The 17485-nt window shown below is 38.4% G+C and overlaps 1 long non-coding RNA gene across 1 annotated transcript in view; it reads left to right on the top strand.

Moving 5' to 3' along the window:
* Positions 1-285: 285 nt before the first annotated feature.
* LOC106025316 (uncharacterized) overlaps positions 286-17485 on the top strand; it is a 199990-nt gene continuing 182790 nt past the window's right edge. Inside the window, exon 1 of the long non-coding RNA XR_010045600.1 lies at positions 286-17403. This is a non-coding gene — a long non-coding RNA (uncharacterized LOC106025316). The remainder of the gene's footprint in view (positions 17404-17485) is intronic.

Here is a 17485-nt window from a genome sequence, read left to right as displayed (position 1 = left end):
CATAAACTGGAGCATTTTCTGCACTGGTTGACTACCTGCCCTCCCAATTTAGCCAAATTGCGAACTTGTTTTTCCATTTTCAGGGGCTTTTCTTATACTTGGACAAAGTGACATGCACAAACCCAGAGCCCAGGAACCCAGATGGCTGGGGCCCAGGTCGACCAAGCTCCAGCCTGGTAAACCAGGAGAGATGAACATGCAAACCACGGCGCAGGGGCAGGGTGGGGCTCAAATGTGGGGCCCAGGATGCTGAGTCCAGGAGCTTGCAAGTAAGTTGTTCACATTCACACATTCTAGAAGTCTCAAATTTCATTTAAATTATTTATAAAACTTCTACTTTTTCTTATGCTTTAAAACAGGCTCAGTTGCCAGGAGTGGTGTCACATGCTGAGGGAGGAGGATTGAGGCTAGCCTGAACTACACAGTGAGACCCTGCCTCAAAAATACATAAACAGATAAATAAAATAAAATAGACTCAGTTATTAAGAGATAATTTTGAAAATTCAGTAAAAAACAAAAAGAAGTCACCTCTCTCTGGTCAACCTCTATTCCTATTTTAAAGTCTAATTTTTTAAAAATTCCATTGTGCTTTTTTTTTTTTTTTTTGTAAATTGGCTCATGTCTTTTTACATAATTGATGTCATAGTGTATGGGTAACACACAGCCAAAATTAGAAGGAGAAATAACTACCATAATTATTATCTTATTATTAGTATTAAATTTGTGCTTCATTACTTATAGAATCTTTGCCATAATTTCTTTAGCAATTTCACGTTGTTGGACTCCTCTGTTAGTGACTTGTCATGACTATGAAGAGAGTGTGATGAATTCCTCCAGACACAACATTTTTCTCATTTCCAGATCTTCACAAAGTGGTGAAATTACTTGGTCACCGCCGGCCACATCTTATCTGACGCACTGGCTGCCTCTGAGAAACTTTATCATTCTTAACACTGTCTTTTTAATAACAAAAATGCATAACGCTGATTCATCTCCAAAGCTTAAAAAATGGTGCTCTCCACTGGCAAAGCATTTTGATATCATACATGGCCATGAAACAGTCAGCAATGACCCTGTTAGGCCTCTTGCAGACAGCAGGAAAGTAAACATTTCAGCCCCTCCTCCACAGAAAACTGCAATACGAGATCTTTCTCTCTGAGCTTTTTGGGCAACCCCCTCAGTAGCAGTTACCAGAAGAATTGTAGGGATTGAGAAAGTGTTTCCTTATTTCGAATCCTTCTTAATTTTCCTTCCTCTTGCATAAGAACTAGGGGTAACACTACTCTATATGTTGTGAGACTTACCTTGCAAACTTAGTAAATTATCTTTCCAGATAAGGTACAGTGATGGGTGAGAAGATACAAAAAACAGAGCTACCTCTCATATCACCCCAGAACCTCAATCAATTTCCCCCAAGTAGACCTTTAACAGGACTGAGATCAAAGAAGTAAAAGATTGTTAGGAAGGTGACAGGCAAGTCATAACTAAAAATTGTACTTTTAAGACTGTAACTTTTGGAACCCAGATAAAGTCAACTAAGAGCATTACGTTGGTTAAATCTAGACTCCTTTATTTCTAGACCCTGAATCACAACCAGAATTCCTCAGAATGCTGGCTCCACTTATAAAGTAATGAGCAGGAAACTGATCCTCAGATAAAGGAACAGGTTAAGAGAATTTAAAGAATACTCCGATTATCCATCTAAAATATTCTGTCCACACCTGCAATATGGAGCTGCATCCTTCAGGGGATGGGGCACATTTTCCTGGGGCTTCCACCCCCTCGATAGTTCCAAGAATTCAGCACCTCTTTCTGTTTTGGGCCCATATTCTGTTTCTTTGAGTGAGTACTCTTTGATTTTGCATAGTAAACCCTTCCCAGGCCTCTCATTGACTAGTCCTGAAAATCCTTTCCCTATAGCAAGAGTCAGCAAATTTACAAACTTATTCTACAAGATGGGCAGGTTAGGTTCTCTCAGCTCATGTTAGGTTAGGTTCCTCTCAGATTAGGTTCTATCCGAGCTCCAGGAATCGCCTGAGGCCAGCAAGCTGATTTGCATGGACTTGTGAGTCTGGCACTGAATGGTGACGTCACTGGTTGAGATTTCTATGTAGCAGGATAATGACACATGCAGGGAGAAAGCAGTAACAACAGCTCTGATTTACTGTGTACCTTCCTTTCCAGGTTCTGTAATAAATATTGTATGAAAATTGAGCCATCTCATGCTGCTCCAATTTAAATTTTTAATATTTAAGTGATGAAAAGCATGTTTTATCTGTTTATGAGATCCTCGGCTTGGTGGAATGGTAGAGGTTTGTTCTCTTCCTGCTACTGGTTTTCAGTGTCATAGTGTTATGCATCCCTTACCTTTTCCTGCTCTGATCTTGGGGATGCTAAATGGACCAGATGAGTGTCATGTCAATGCATTGGTTCTTATTGGCTCTCTCTGACTCGAAGTCAGCCTGGACTTGTGTTCCTTGAGCTGCCAGGCTGCTGAGGTCAGCATGTGCACATTTCCTATCCCTTACTGCTCGACTTTTCTGCATTCATCTCCATCTGATCCTACTTGAAAGAGAAGAGGCAGGAGTGGTGCAGGTCCTCTGTCTTTCTCGACAGGAGCAATTTTTCTTAGGATTAATGCTTTCTGGCCATTACAGATGCACAAATGGCTTGAATAGCACTTTTGCAGATTTCTTTGCCATCTCCTTGCAGGAAGTTGTTCCTAAACATCCATGATGGGATATGTGGATGGCTGATGATTGCTGCTCTCTCTCCCTTAGCTTCTGAGTCTAATGGTACAGCTCCATCTTCTGTCTGCTGGGATCAAATTCAACCCTCCCAGAAGTCTGCATGGCTGCTGTTCTTTCCACATGACTAAATCCTGGTTTCCTCTAGCAGATCTACTCGCCTTTAGGCACATAAGCAGCTGTGGGATGAATTTTCGTGCACATCCTACAACCAGAGCAGCTCCAGCCAGCTCCCCGTTTCTGGGCTTCTCTAAGGAAGAAGATGCACTGCTCTCCAGAATCCAGGTGACACTGCTGGACACCCACCACCTCTCACCTCCAGCACTGCTCTGGTCCTCTGTCAACAGTGATCATGCATTCTATGCCCAAAGGAGATGGTGAAGAGCTGATACCACTGTAATCAGATGTTGCTGTGAAACTCTAGAGATGGCAGAGATACAGCCTGGCTGTCAGGAAACATGAATTTAAATGTAGCCTTTGCTGGTTTTAGATTTTTGTAACTTTAAAAATATCACTGAGTCATTCAAGTCTCAGGAGTCACAAGAACATAATATTGGGCAAATCAGAAAGGAAAATAGAGTGTGAATGTGCTATGGGCCATACATACCAACCCTGAGATTTCATTTTGTGTTGATATGGGTTTCTTAAATTTAGGGGATATCCACCCATTTGCTAAGAGGTGGCTTTGTTTTTACAAAAGAATCAGGCTTCCTGAATAACATGGGACAAAGATACATGTGCACAGTGTGTGCAGGAACGAGTTTTTCTGTGAATAGTATACTGGATCTAGCATCTGAGAATAAAATTTTTCATTCTTATATTTGTTTGTTTGAGACAAAGTCTCACTACATAGTCCAGGCTGGCCTTGAACTCACTCTGTAACTGTGTAGTCCAGGCTGCTTGTGCTGATCCTCCTACGTCAACCTCCCAAGTGCTGATTACATTGTGTGCCACTATGCATGGCTTCATTCTTTCATCTGGTCCTTGCTGAAGGCTCAAGTGCATATGGTTTTGAGGGCCAAGTAAGGTGCATGCAAAGTCAGTAGTGCAGGTGGTATAAGAGTTTAGTAATACAGAAAAGACAAGTTTGTTTAGTCCAGAGTACATAATAAGAGGGACAGCAAGCGTATTTCCAGGAGAGGAATTGCACAGCCCAGATGAGAGGCTGGAGTTTGTCAAGGGGCAGGATGTATGTTAAGGATCTGTGGAGCAAATCTAGATATCTTAGAAATGCTATTTCTGGTACAACTGGTTTTTATTGATCTTTTAGGAACAGCTTTGCTATTTCCAAAATTGTACACTAAGTTGCAAACTGTCAAGGTTTTTTTTTTTTTTGCTTAAGCTTCACAAAATGCCCTTTGGACTTACACAAGGATGTCTGCATCCTTCAGTGTTTGGGGGAAGATGGGTCATTCATTAGCTCATGAGGGGACTGAATAGCTCTGATATTTATTTTTATCTTGTGATGTTCTTATTTAGTATCAGTCCAGAGCCACATGAATGCCCAGTGCTTGCTGGGTAGGCTTGTATCACCACAGAGTGTTAACTTCGAGTGTTAACTGATGAGTCACCAAAAGAATAAACTGGGATAACTGTCCCTCACCTTACATCTGACCTCTTCTTATAAACACGCTGGTTTTCTCTTCACACACCCAATATAACTGAGATAATCACAAATCATTTTCTCAGTTTATTTCTCCTAATTGTGTGTGGAATTGATTTCCAAAAACCATAGAAAAGCATGACATTCCTTTCAATACTTCATCCATCACATGATGGTAACACCGAAGCTGGGATTTGGTCAAGGTCTTTGGCAGTGGAATAAACCACTTAGTTTGACATTGATGCAGGTACATCCACGAAACACAGGTGAGATAATCCACATTCCTTGCAACCAGAATATTTACATTGGTGTGTGCTTCAATTCTCTTATCACTTTGGCTAGACCACCTCTGTCTGCTGGCATCGATTATATTTTTCTTTAGTGCTCTCAAGTTAACTGCTATGCTTTGGGCATTGTTTAGTTAGTTTTCTCATTGCTGAGACAAAATATCTGACACCTCAAGCTAAAGGGAAAAAGGTTTATTTAGCTCAAATACGCAGAGGCTTCAGTTCATAATAGGCTGGCTCCAAGGCAGGGTGGTACATGACAGAAGGACAACAGGTCATGGTGGTAGAAGATAGAAAAAGTAACAAGAAAGAGAGACAAACTTCTTTTTGTCCCTTATATTGTATGCAGAATGCCAGGAGTAGGGAAATGCCAATCAAATCAGTGGACTGGTCCAGCAATGATTCACCCTTAATCCCAGCATAACACTAGCCACCTCCACCAAAACCCTGTGACCACATGAGACTATGGGGGACATCTAGACACATCCATAACAGGCATCACAAAGGACACTTAACAAAGTAGTATATTCATTGATTCAAATGTAGGTCTATGTTCCCATTGTAATTCTTTGCATTTACTATATTCATTTCCTAAAATGCTTGCTCCTTTTTTCACTATTCTGCTTTCTAAAGTATAGATCTAGCTTAATTTATGAAGAAATAAGAAAATTAGCTCCATATTTTTTCTCTCAGTTTCTGTGGCAATCTGTAGCTATTCCCCAAGGATAGTTTACTGGGTACCAATCACTTAGCATATTTAAATATTGTTTATAGGAACTTTTTTTTTTTACTAATCTGCAAGCTAAGAAACTGAAACAGTAAATAAAGCCCAAAATGTACAATAGATATTGTAAAATAGGAAGAATTCTTCAAAAAGAAAGAGAAACCAGGGAGCTGGGAGGGGAGGAAAGAAAGGAAGAGAAAAAAGATAAAAGAAAGATAAAATGAAAACAAAGCTTTGTAAATGAGGAGAAGAGAGGTCTAAAGGGAGGGGCAGGGATTGGGAAAAAAGAGGAATCAGGCTATATCTTGTCCAGGAACAAATTTCCTATGATGAATATGATCATTATGTATATCTAAATTTTACCCATAAACTTCACTTTAGAAAGTAGAATCCATATCATATTTCAAGGAGGAGGAATTGAAAAGAGACTCAGAGGAGTTTTCTATGATCACAGAATGGAAATTATGATCTAATAATACAGTTGACCTCTATGATTTATTAAATATATAGAATGGAAGCCTATCTACCCTCTTGGAATATTTGGGATTCCAGATTCTGACTCTATCTGAAGCATGATAACCAGCACTCAGATTATATCTAAAGTAAAAATATGCAGTAGGTAAAACTATGGCAAAGGAATAATTGGATTATGAGGAAAAATTGTGCAACTAGAAGAGATTTTTATTACACAGGCTCCTCCTGATCCCCAGAACCTACTGTGAGGCAAGGAATCTACTGTTTTCTGTGTTGCATCTGTCCCAGCAATGAGGAAAGTAACTAAGACAGGGACTCTTGAACTTTGTTGTTGGAAAAGTAAATTGGTACAGCCATTATGGAAAACATTATGAAGATTCCTTAAACCACTAAAAACAGCACTGCTTTTTGGTCCAGCATTTCCACTGCTGGACATACACCCAAGAAAATGAAATCTTTATGCTAAAGAGACATCTGTGCTCCTGTATCTGCATCTTGAGGGTTTCTGTTGTTGAATTGTTTCAATTACTCACATATTCTGGATATAAATCCCCTGACAGATAAATAATTTGTATTTTTTATTTATTCTTTATTGTGGTGCTTTTTTTTCTGGCTTGCACTTCCTATTTCTCTTAAGTGTGCATTTCCAATTTTTTTCCCTCAGCTTGAGTGCAATGTTATATTTCCCTACCTTATTATCTAATGTATTTATGTTTACTGTCATGCAGTTATATACAATATTTTTTTTATAAATAAGGGTCTTTGAATGTGGGTTGTAGCTTCCCCCCATTCTTACTGTCAATTTTCAACCCTTCTGAGTAAGTACTTGGGCTCTCAGGCAGTTTCCTGCCTTTAAGGCCCTTTAAAGGAGCCTGCTCCAGATTAGCTATCACTGATGTACACAGTTTGCCTTTTAATAGCTTAAGTTTTGTTTCTATTATCATCAAATTCCTCCTCCTTTCTTCTGCTTCACCCCTGCTTATTTAAAAGTTACCTCCACAGCACGTATTTCTCTGTCTGGATATTTACAGGGTTTCCTTCTTAATTCTCAGAAGTCATACGCATGCCCTGAGACCTGAATAGATGAGGCTCCCTTTTAACATGGGATAATTTCTGTCGGCTCAGCCATGGCTCTTCTTTCATCCCTTTAATAACCGCTTTCAACACATTTACTCCATTCTTTTCTTACAGTGCCCTAATGTACTGATGACTTAACTCGTTTTATAGACTCTTTCTCTTCTTTAATGACAGAAACCTTTTATTTTGTGCTAGATTCCAGGGGCTTGAGTTGGTTTTCTAAATGACAGCCATGCACATTCTAGTATATATTGAGAGATAATTTAACAATTTTGCAGTCGGACACTTATACACAAGGACTTTCTCTCACCCTTCTCTTTTCCTTCCTTTTGAGGCATGCTAGTTATTATTTCCATCAATTTAATATCTCCCTAAATATTTAACTCATTAATATCTGGCATTTCAATATTTTCTGTATTTTTAGATTAGTTTTTTCTTTGGTCTTTCAATTTACTCTTTCTCTTTGTATATTTCTTGGATAATGGGTTACTTTTATTATTGGTTAATGATATGGTTTAGATCCCAAAGCTTCTGGGGTTCAAAGGCAGGGCATTTGGAAGGGAACTGGGTCTTGGGGCTGCGGAACTTGTCAACTGATGCATTCATTGAAAATTCATACAGGTGCCCCAGGTGGAAGTGGTCAGTCTCTGGGGAACAACAGGACAGGCCGTCACCTTCCTAGCCCTTCCTCTCTCTCTCTCTCTCCTCCGTGCTTCCTGGCTGCCCTGAGGTGAGCACCTTTCCCTCTTCCTCACACCCCTGCCCTCTTCTGTCTGCCTTGGAATCAACCAACCTTGGGCTCATTCTGTGAGCCAAAAACAGACCTCTCCTCTTTAATTATGGAGGGACGGAATTTTGTCCCAGTGACAGGAAAGTGTCTAAGATAGTTCATGTTTGTAAATGTCTGAAAACACCCATTTCAATAATAACTAAGACTTTTTCAGCTGTGCTGAAGATGCTGTGTTTGTTTTTCCTCAGAGTTGGAGCTACAACACAAGGCAGAGTAAACCCCTGCCTTTCCCTCACAGCCTGTCCAGGACAAATGGGGCTGGAGTAACTGAGCAGCCTTACCTCCTCGGTACAGAAGCGAGCGGAGGACCTCACATGCCACGCACAATACTGGGTGACTCCTCCATTATTGACGGCTCCACCCTCCAGTTATTGATGGCCATATTCAGCAGGCTGTGTCCTATTGAAGTAAAAACAAATGGCAGGACACAGAGGAGGAATTAATTAGGAGGAGAAACAGAGGAGGTTTTCTTTCAGTCAGTTTTGAGTTAATTGGCATTACTTTATTCTTTTGGATTTTATTTACTTGCTGTTTACTTATTATTTGCTCTATTACTTCATATTCTTGTTCTTTAATCCAAATTTACATTAGAAGTACAGTGTGTCTTAGATGAACTGTAACTTCTGGAAACTGCTCAGTCATCAAAACTAAGCTGGCAAGAAATTGACAACAAACTCTCCTTCTCTTCCAGCTGTGAACTCTAAAGTTTCTGTCTACATGTACAAAAGATAAAAGAAAATAAACATTTGCATTTTGTGCATAAGGGAAAATCTATTGTCTTTTTCTTTAAAAAATGACAAATGGGCATTTTTAAGTTTCAAATTTACATAAAACTCAACAGATTTTTATCAATTGTTGATATTATATTCACGTGACATATTTATTGCAGTTAGTGAACCAATACCACTGCTCTTAACTGATGTCCATATTTTTTTGTTCAGATTGCCTTAGCTTTTACATGATGTCCTGTTAACGAATCTGAGCCAATCATTTTTATTACTCATTTATTATTGCAAGACTGCATCTCACTAACTTGTGAAATTTCCCAAAATGGGTTCTGACTTACAATCCCCCTGCTTCAGCCTCCCAGAGTGCTGTAATTACAGTCATATACCACTATGCCTGGCTTTCACATTGATTTTAATAATATTTTCTTTACTTCCTTTTGGCTGTAGCAGTTTATTAGATATTCCTTATTTCTGCTAACTTTAGTAGCTTTAGAAAATTCTGGTTAGCTATTTTTAGAACACCATTCATTTGCAATTTGTTTTTTTGGAGTTATGGTTTTTAAGGGGAAAAATAAAATGTATGTTCATCACATCATTTCAGAAGCACACACTGTTGACATGAGTGTCACTGTATCCTGATTCTGATACCTGGCAGAGGTGTTTCTTAGGTTTCTTCACTGTGCAGTACAGCGTAAGTTTTAATATCATGTTTATTGGAGGGAAGGAACTTTACTCAGTGCACAGTTACGGAGCAGAGAGTTATGCTTCTGCTACTTGAAGGCAGAGCATTTACAGAAACTCCTAGAAGTTCTTCTCTATGAGAAGCTTGTCTCTTGTCCCCATTCATTTTAATCAGTTTTATTTATATTAGTACAATCTCATATGTACTTATTTTATATCTTGGATTTAAGAAGCCAATGTCACTTTTGTTTTGTTCCCTAAACTTTTCTGGTTTTGAGGATTGGTAGCTTTTCAGTTGGCTTCTGTGTCTCTCTAATGAATGTCCCTGAATATTGGTTTTGTCTTTCCTACCTTCTGGCAAGATAAGGTCCTGCAGGCTCACCTTCTGTATTTCCTGCCCCAGTCTTAGGAAAGGTCATTTCTCCATAAAGTGCTGACTCCATTAATGCAGGAAAGTGTTTGAAACCAACAGTTGGTTTTCAGGCATACTGTGTGCTCGCAAAGTATTATCCCCAGCCTCTCCCATGTGATACAGAGAGCATCCTCTCCATATGTCAATAGTCTATATATGGCTAAAATGTGAGAAAACAGTCTGGTTCTGTGGTTGTGAATATTTATGTTTCCTGATATGCTTTCTAAGCAGAGGATCCCTCAATCAAACTCTTGCTCACTTGGAGTCAGAGGTTGAGTTCCTTAAAAAAATTAAAAAAACAAAACAAAACAAAAAAAAACAGGTGACAGAGTGCAGCTTTGTTCTTCCAATCCAGAATCTGGCCCAAGAGTAGCAACAACAGAAAACATGGAAGTCACACTGACTTGGGCTATTTTTTACACATACAATGGGATTTTCTGCACACTTCTATTCATCACTTCTAGCCCAATATTGGCTGCCTTTACCTGGCTCTTGGTTTCTATTTGTCCCACGGCTTCCAATTTAACAACTCTAAATATTGCCTTTGTTGATCCTTGAATTTACAATATTCTCTCTATGTTATTTTGCTTACATGAGCAGTGTATTTTTAGCTTTATTATTGCTCTGAACATCTCACTACTTTCTTGAAATTTCACTTCTTTTTGCTATTGTTGCTTTGCCCTTCTTAAAGAGAGAGCAATAAGTATGGACCAGTTTCTTAAACCTGTAAGTGTAGCAAGATGTGGACCTTTAGGAAAAGCTAGCATACTTTATTTACAGGCATTTCTTTGTAACAAAGAACCTTAGCTGTATTTCAAGCTAGAATGAGCTTCTCCACAGCTTACCTAAAAAGAAAGCCCTGACAAGTAGCTGAGGGGTTCTTTGAGCTTGTTATATCTCAGTTTCAATTATGATCATGAAAAGTTGAAATAGGAATCTATAAATCAGGGCCCTACATCAGAAGAATGCTTTTCCTTTCTGATGCATTGGAAACTGGAGCAGAGCACCAGAATAATTTTTTACTTGTTTACAAATCTCATGTGATGCTATAAAAATTTCTGAATGTGTGTTGACATTGAACTTTGGTTTCATGTTTAAAAAATTAGGTAAATCTATCTTTTTTGCTTTTGATAATCTGCTAGCAATGTCATGTTTTTGCATAAAAGGTCTTTCTAAGATGCAAATATGTGCCCCACACATTCTTATGGGAGTTTCCATTGCCCCTGGGATCTAGTCCTCCATTCATCTCCAGTGGTTTTTATATTGCTCCTACACTGATGATTTTCCATTGACATTATGCACTCTTCCTTGTAATGAGTATGCCATGTTTCTACACATCTGTGTCTGTGCCTGGATGTCTTACTGTGCTATGTTGAAAAGCCTATTAGATCCTGATAGACTATGTTCTAATATTAATCTTCTGACTTACATAGTACATAACATTAGGTGATTCTGGTAAATTCCACAAGTTCCACTCTTTTTCCTACTGTAAAATGGGCAACAAAGACATTGAACTTACGTTGTCAAATTTTAATGTAATGTGTGAGAACACATTATATCAAGAATTTGCTACTTACCTGGATACATATAGGTTGTTTAAATGCCCTTTTAATCATTAGATAATTTTTATTCATTCTTCAGGGATTAGAGGAGCTTCCCTCTTTCCAAAAGAGAGCCTTTATTCTCTCTGCCTTTCCTGTCCAGCCAACTGTATAATAGTTTCCAGTCTTGAGTAGAGGGACCCTGTCTTACTTATTTTAAAATATCCAAGGAAATTCCCTTTTCTGGACTATGTTTAGTACTGAAGGATTTGTTAAAATAATTGACATTAATTTTATTGGCCAGGCCACTTAAATAAATTTAAACTAAGTTTAGGATCCTATGCAAGTTTAATTATGAGCATAAATCAAGTATCATGTTCTAAACTCTGCAGTTCCCATCTGTCCAAACAAGCAATACTTTTCAATTCCTAGGCCATCTCTCCAGTTCCCATTCAATGTGAGGTTTCTTTTATCATCAGTTATCACAAGCACAGTAGCATAATTCCTTGGGGACAATTTCAAACAGATCTCAGCTTTAAATTCTTATGACTTTGGGGCTTTATCGTTGTATTTGACACAAATGCAATGAAAATATTTACATCATTGGTACGTGTAGAGTTCCTTGGATTTGAAGCAGCCTTTTCTTCCTGAAAGGTCAGTCTTGGTCTCTATTTCCTTGAAACAGATGAATAGCTCAACCAAAGCCCTTATCCGCCCCAGAAATGGTAGGTCTGAGCTTTGTCTAACTGTACCTGAGAGATACAACCACTCCTATATATGCTTAGTGATTAGTGAGATCTTGTGTCAAGCTAAAACACAAAAATGGCTAAGTAAGTAGCTCAGTAAGTCCAATTCTCAGCACCACCCCCAACTCTCAAAAGCCACGGATCCCAGGTGATTCTCAAGTTCCTACCATAGATATGCCTTGTGGAAAAGCAAGGCAGAGTGATTTTTCTGGTTAACTATTGATTAGTAGCCATTTAACCATGACAGCAGCTGCATATATCACATTTCATTAAACACAGTAGTACAAAGCTGGGAACTCAACCTCTGATAAACATCTTAGGTTCACACACTAAATCAGGCATGTGTGACCATCACATCATTTATTCTCTCTTGGCGGTCTAACCAGAGGCTGATCCAATATGCACTTTTGAGACTTTTGGTGAAGGAGAGTCTCTGAGTTTCTTTTAGAGCATGGATCTCCAACCCGTGGGCAATCTGTAGCTTATTAAGAGTTTGAATTTACAACAGGAGGTGAGCAAGATGGAACAGTAATCTTTAAAAATTTTTTTTAAATTATTTTGAAGGCAGTAAAATGCAAGAGAACAAGATAGAACAAAGCCAATTTAGACAGTGTAGTGAAATTGATACAGAACTTCACAGCAGGTTACTGGGATAACAGTAATAAGTATCACAGTATATCTCGTTATCTTCACAATAGTTGTTCTTTCAATTGGGTATATAAAAAACAACTGAAATACAGAACATTACAGAACTTATCAAAACACAATATTGAATAGAGCAATACCATTAACCAGAATAAATCAGAACAGTGATAAAAATGTTTTCCTTCAAAGAAGTGGTAGAAGGAAATCCCCCTTATTTGCTACATTGCATATGGTCAACCTGCCAAGAGATGCTCAGATCTCTGGCTTCCATTTGTTAATGGAGGTGGGGGGGGGGTGTTTTATTATCTGCCCGCTCACCAGTTCAAGGCCACATATCAGGGAGGTGAGCTGATTGCTTGCTTTCTTAGCACCCTAAGTTCCAACATGCCATGGATCTCAGGAGACGCTGGTGGTTCACCCCCTGGGGTGGCTGCAGGCTGCCACAACACAGCCTTTTACTAGGTGGGCTAGCTGGTTGCTTGGCTTCCCAGTACCCTAAGTTCCAACATGGCTGGACCAGTAATCTTAAGTTTCACTTGTCTTCCCATCTGCTTTCCATTGCTAAATCCTCACCTATGGCTTGCTTCCTGGTAGCTCAACAGTGGCATTAGATTCTCAGAGGGCTATGAGCCCTACTTGGAACTGTGGGTGGAAAGGATCTGAGTTGCATGCTCCTTTTTTAGAATCTAATGTCATAGTAATAGAAATAAAGCAAGTGATAAATGTAATGTACTTGAATAATCTTGAAACCATCTTTCCCTGTGCTTAGAAAAATTGTCTGCCTTGAAACTGGTTCCTGGTGCCAACAATGTTTTGGGCCATTTCTTTACAGGATCTACAAGCAAAGTAAAATCTACATTCACACTAACACAGTTTTTGTCATTTCATTCAGTTTTTCTTTCATGTACAGTGAAGTTTCCCAGAGGCTACATGATATGCAAAACTTCAAAAAGACTGTATGTCTGATAATGGAATGCTAAATAATGGAAGTCTTGTCATTAAGTATTTGTTAATAAAATAGAAATTTTCATAAAATGCATGCACATGAAGTAGATTTCTGGTTATTTTAAGTGACAATAAAAAACTTTCTATTTTCTCAGTTTTACTGAGAAATACTATAGTTATTTATAAATATGTCATGTATAAGGAGATTTCTTAGAAGTCATCAACAAATTTTGAATAAGAACATGTTGAGTTTTTATACAAGACAAAAGAGATTAACTTCAGGGTTCTTATAGAGATTCTATCACACAAAACACAAAGCACTATGAGAACTTCAGTGCACAATAGGAATAGATGGTATTATTTTTGCTAACAATCATTTTGGAGTGGAGCAGGGTTTGGACTCCCAGTGGAAATAATTTAGATCAACCTCATGGTTTTCTTCTCCCCTATAGCTCTTTCAGCCGGTAGTGGCAGCTAGAGAAGTATACTCAACTATCATCATTATGTGTATATTGTAGGTTTTCATTGCTTCCTACGGCTTGAAAGGTGCCTGTTATTTCAAGCTGCTGGAAACTGAATGTGCTTTTATGACAGAGAGTCATTTAAACTTTCAATCTCCTTTGTTTGCAGGCAAAATATCTTTATTCGTTATAATATTAAGAATTAATTATTTGGCTATGGTTTAGAAATACAAATTGAAGAAGTACAGTCCCCTTCCTTAAAGATCTTGTGGCATGTGGTCTAATAAAGAGCATGTGCACATTACTCAGTTATCTTTATGTACTGTGACCACTGAATCAGTGAGCATAGTGGAGAAGCACAGTGAAAAGTGAGAGTAGGGTCATTACAGCCACTAGGAGGAACCTTGAGAAAGGTTTCTTGGAGGAAGTGTTGTCTGGTCCAGGAGTGATAAGTTGAATAACTCAGATAAGGATATGAAGGGGGAAAGAAAGAGAATGTAACAAGTAGGGCAGGCTACAAAATTAAACCAAGATACCAGATTGCTTAGCACATTTATGAACTCCTACAAGAATAAGATATTTGGGATGGCTAACCTGAAAAGTGGGAGGCAACTAATAATAGAAGTACAGAGACTAAGCACTTAATGTGAATGACCCTTTGGGAATCTGAATGCAATCCTTTATTGTAAAGGGACTTGGTTAAAGTTTTCAGAATCAAAATAGAGTCACTTTCATCAGCTCTACAAAAATAAACAAATAAAATCAAGAGGCTGTAAGGAAGAGTTTTCATGCATCATTGACTAATAGCAATTATCACAAAATTTTTACCAGAGTCACAAGGCCACTATAATTTCACATTAAAAAAATACTTCTGCAGCAACATCTACCCAGACTCTGTCTTCCCCCATGGAGTGGTGCCACCTTCATTATAATCCTACTATTGTTTCAAAATATCTTATGGAATCCTCCTTATTTACCCTTTAAAACCCATTATTTGACCCAACTTTCTTGAATATCTCTATAGTTTAACACTTCTCATTTAAAGACTCTAGATTAATGTATCATAATTCCATAGAGAATGTTCCTCTGGTTATTATTTAAGTTGACAGTTTCATTGGACAAAGTAAGATATAGTTAAGAATCATGGGTTCTCTAATGGTCTATGAAAATGTCTCATTTTGTAGCCTAAACACCCCTGTCATTAAGAAAACTGGCTTTAGTTTTGCTAAGGTCACAGATTATCTCCCTGTTACTTCAATTATTCCCAATAAACACTAAAAACAAGCAAATAAGCAAATATAGTCTTAATGGTACCACTGAAAGCAAAGTCAAGAAGTGGGAAATTCCAGTGTCCAACTGTGTCCTTCACCCAGAAAGAATCTTCTGCATGTCAATGAGCACCCCATGGAGTGGTGCCACCTTCATTATTAATCCAACTATTGTTTCAAAATATCTTATGGAATCCTCCTTATTTACCCTTTGGCTGCTATATTTACCTCCTTATTTACCCAGATGGCTGCTATAAACCTCAGTGTGAAGGTTTCACAAGGCAGAATGCAGAGCAAAAGCATCATCCTTTTCCATTGACCAGTCTCTTTTATCACAAAGGAAAGTAATTTCCAGAACTTGTGAATTCAGTCTTTCCCCTAGGTGAGAACTACATTTAGCCTAGTATAAATATTATTTAGACAAATCATGATTAATGGTGAGTGTGGGACTGAAGATGGTCCTATCTGGGTACATATAGGATCCTCGTAGCAGGAAATAGGGGAGGACTAGATGTTATAGAAACATCAAAACACCCCACACAGCCAGGGTAGCTCCACTTGACCCAATATGCAGTCTAGCCCATTTCTGTAATTCTTTTGATTCTGATTCTGGAATTCTAGCTGGAAGTCTGAACTCTTGGAACACTACTGGGCTTCCTGGTCTGGTGTATCAGCTGCACTTTTGACTTGCTCTAGGTCTTCATGCATGCATATTGCTAAACACTCAAACATCTTTTCTCCAGTCTCCACTCCTCTGTTCCTTACCTCTTTTCCATTAGACCATCAAATACCTCTTTGCTCAACTTCCCGAAGTCTGCTCACCAAAAAAAGAGTTGTACATTTTATTGTGAACTATTTAATGCATTTTACAAGGAATGCGTAGATTTTCTAGCACCTTTGGTAGTTTTTTTATTGAGAGTACTCATTGCAGTAAAGATTTTAGGCCATCCTCTTTTGAACAGGCGAATCTGGGAAAGAAAAACACAATCAAAACAAATAGTGAACTTCAGTCTTCTACAGTCTTATGTGGTGAGATACTGATTATGAAAATGTGTTCCTTACACTGGCAAAAGCAATATTGGCTGTAAATGAGTGTAACATGTATATTGGAAGACCTGAATCAGAAAACTTGAGATGGGTCCAGAACTGTACTTTAATAATCTTTCCTGGAGATTCTGATACACATTAAAGTTTGATAACCACAGAAATAAAAACATAGTAAATCTACAGTGAAGTTTTACAACTTTGATTAAAGCAATACATCTTTCTATGCTGTTTCCATTGAGAAAATCATACTTATTGATGATAAAACACCTGCCTGAAGAAGATTAAATGGATAACCATTTGTCAAGTGGTGAGCTTAATTTTTGTCACTTTTTGGTAGTATAAGTATATACTCATTTTTCTCTTCCTCACCTTTCTGAATGTTATTTGTAATATTTTTTGAATTCCACTTTTTAATGTTAATTGAAGTTACACACCAATTACACATCAGAAGAGGTTCAGCGTTCAGTCTCTCTTTGGAAAATATCAGATTGTGTTAAGTACGGACTCTTTCCTTTTTTTGCCTGTGATTTCAGTGTTTACCTCTGCCACCTATATTTTCACTCTCTAACCCCAGAGATGTTGCATTTATGTTACAAAATGTGTTCTGCAAAGGTGGTTATATATGATTCTTCAAGGTGCACGCTCTCTCCTTTCGTACTGCTCTTTCATCTCTTATTTCTGATTCATGCAGCTGGTATTTCATTTATTTGAAAGTAACTTTGCTTCAGGATGAAAACCATGCTTGAAGATGCCAAGTTTCCTGGCTGTGGAATCACAGTTGCGAAATACCACCGTCTGTTCGCATCCTGCCTGAGAAATGCACTCCGCTTGGGGCTGCAGTGGCTGCAAATGGTCTCGGTTAGCAGGACTGCGTGGCTCTGTTTCTCTGTGCAGTGTCACAGCATAAAATGGGCATCGTTTGTGGGACTGCACATGTTTCCCGTCCTAGTTCTGATTCTCTTGAGCAGGATGTTGGCTCTCTTTGGCGTGAGTAATGAGGGATTCTGCTTCCAAGTGCTTCTAAAAAGAAAGACTGGCTAATTGTTTTCCCTGAAGAAGCTAATTGTAGGAACTACAACTTAATAGAAGCCATAATTTTGTAAGCCCCTCCTATAGATACACAGTGTACTCACATTCATTTGCAACATCATGTTGAGTCTATGCCAATCCTGCAAAATAGATACTATACCACCGTCCTACAGAGGAGGATACTAAGGCTCAAAGAAAGTAAGTGCTTTTCTCAAATATCTACTAATTAGGAGCCTTTCATTTCTCCCATCTCTCTTTGATGCAGCCTCTGTCTGTCATT

The sequence above is a fragment of the Cavia porcellus genome, unplaced genomic scaffold (assembly GCF_034190915.1).
Source record: "Cavia porcellus strain 051 isolate PalLab524CR breed Dunkin Hartley unplaced genomic scaffold, mCavPor4.1 scaffold_37, whole genome shotgun sequence".
NCBI lineage: Eukaryota > Metazoa > Chordata > Mammalia > Rodentia > Caviidae > Cavia > Cavia porcellus.
Note: the sequence above shows the minus strand (reverse complement) of the source record. Positions and strands in the feature narration are given on the sequence as shown.